Raw genomic sequence first — 2,688 nt, 5'->3', positions numbered from 1 at the left:
ATTAGATCTTTGTATGATTTGATTATCATAAAATGAGAGTTTAAATGTAACATTAAAATATCTGCATAATATAAATATGTATTGTCAAACAAAATTGGAATTAATGTCATGTTAGAACAAAAAAACAAAAGATCCAACTGGATTAATACCTTTTAAAATATAATTTCTTTCTACAGTAGTTGAGCAACGTGCAGGAATCTGATTACACTGCACTACGCTATTTATCAAGTCACTTATCAAGTAAAGACTCCTATGGTATTTTAAAATTCATTAATGATCATGACACACAAAACCTTTAGAGAGTATTGCTTTTCATTTTACGTGATTTCAGAGTGAGGAAACAGATGAAAGAGTTTAAGTAAAATATTCCATAAACCCTATAGCCACCAAAAAGAAGACAACTGAATTAAAACGACTGTGGAAATTTGCACCTTGAGGACACTTGGCAATAAGGTTTAGTACTACAAACTAATGAATATAATCCCCCTCCTTGATAAATGTAGCGTGCAATGGATTATTCCCTGTTTGAGGACAGACTGCTGCTTGTTGATCTCTGTTGCTAGTGCCACCCAATAAGTGCTGATGGTTGAATGAATCTATTAAGGTATGAGACCTCCAGAAAACCCTTATGAACTAGCCTCCAGCATTCCACTGTAATCCTGAAGCCCTCCCTGATTCTCTCTTGCTGAGTGCCTTCCCGGATTATTGATGCTTTACGTGAGCAATGAGGAAAAAGGAAACAGTCCAGATGGGAGCCTCACTATGGTCAGATGTCTCTGCAATGAACAAAGTATTTGCAGATGTTTCAACAAGTGGAGGGGTTGGGCTGAGGGCCACGGGAAACAACTTCCACACCTTGGGGCTACTACAATAAAGGTATCATCACTTACCGGCACAGGATTCTGTTGGAAGCTTGAAAAAGCACTCGGGGTTGGAATGCTGCATGAATCCAGAAATGTCTCAGGAATGCCACAAGTGATCAGAACTAAGTATAGAAATAAATGTGATTTGTAAAAATAGCAGGGAGGATCCTGGTTATCTGGAAATCAAATCCTTTAATCACTTTAGACAGAACTAATGAAACTAGAAGAAACCATCATTGATTTTTGAGAGTCTCTTTCTAAATTAGTTGGCCTTTGGCTTTTGGAGAGCAAAGTTCAAATTCCAGTTCCTGTCAGACAGGAAAATAAGTCAGACACAAAGTAGATAGTCTTTTAGCCTCCAAACTGAAACAGCAGGGCATAAAAGAGAGCTGAGTCTGGAAGAAACTTTGTTTTTAGGGTTGCTGAATTAATTTACCTAATGCAGTATTTTTCATTGTGCCTTTTGAGACTGTTCATTTTAGATTTATGGTATTTGCCTTTGTTGGCACATCTGTTGAAATATAAGTAAAAATTTTCTATTTTCTAATGAAAAATGTCTAAAGTCTACTATATTTTGTGCGTGCCCTCTTCTAGAGCATGTTAGCTTTTTAGCTGCATAATAGATAATGGGGCCCGAGAGTATAGGTACCAACTCTAACGATATCAGGTATGGGCCAGCAGGCTGTGTGGCACTTAAGGCAGCTAGATCCCATATGGCCAGCTGCACAGTTCGAATCCTATACCCAGTGGCTCGAAAATCATGCCAGGCATGTGTGCATTTGTGCCCCAAATCCCAAGAGGAGAGTGGAGGAGAAGGGACTGTGGTGTGGCCCATTATTCCGAGGATGACTTTTTTCTCTCTGGCAAGAACAGCTCTCCATAGCAAAACTTAAAAAATTAAATAAGATATGTCTAGCCCCGTAACCTAGTGGTTAAGAGAAATGGATCCCTCATGGTCAGTTGTGGTTCAAGTCCTGGTCCAGTGGCTTGACAAACACATGGGCACATGTACATGCATGCCCACATTTTGATAGGATAGAGAAATGGAGGAAAAGGGATTGTGTGATCATGCCCCAATGAGGGTAATTTCTCTCTCTTTCTCTCTCTCTCTCTAGCAAGTACATGTGTCTCTGGCAATTGATTAAAAAAATAAAAAAGATGCAGGATACAAAGATATCTTAAGTGCTCAGGATTAAGCTAGATAATTTACCAGTGTTGTGTCTGATATGGGAATAATTGGAGAATGATTTTGCTTTTGGCTCAATGGGTGAGGAAGCTATTTTCTAAACCAATTATTTGAACTATTAGCAACATTGAATTTGTCCTTTAAAAATTCTAACCTTATAATAGCATATCTGTGGACCCTTGATTCGTAGAGACAGACTTTTTAATCACCCTAAAAATAAAAGTTAAAAAAATGATAAAGCATGGAAGGAAATGATAGTACTATTACTAAAACTGACCAACAACATTGGAGGATTAGAGAAAAATTAACCCTAATATTATTGGAGAGTTATACAAAAATGGCCATTTTAAGTGAATTTCCTTTTCTGACTGTTAGAATTCAATATACAAAGCTAAATGCCAACATCAGCAGCAAATCCTTTTGTCTTTGTGTGTGTGTTGCTATAGCATATGTGCTGCCAGAGAAACAGAGAGAGAGAAAATGAGGAAGCTAGAAAGCACCCCTGTGTGTGTGTGTGTGTGTGTGTGTGTGTGTGTGTGTGTAGGGAGGATGGCCATGTCACAATCCCTTCTCCATTTTCCTATCAGAATTTTGGACATGCACACACACATGCCTAGTGAGTTTTTCAAGCCACTGGGT

The sequence above is a fragment of the Tupaia chinensis genome, unplaced genomic scaffold (genome assembly GCF_000334495.1).
Source record: "Tupaia chinensis unplaced genomic scaffold, TupChi_1.0 Scaffold000272_1, whole genome shotgun sequence".
NCBI classification, from domain to species: Eukaryota; Metazoa; Chordata; class Mammalia; order Scandentia; family Tupaiidae; genus Tupaia; species Tupaia belangeri.
The sequence above is the reverse complement of the archived record's forward strand: the minus strand, read 5'-3'. Positions refer to the sequence as shown.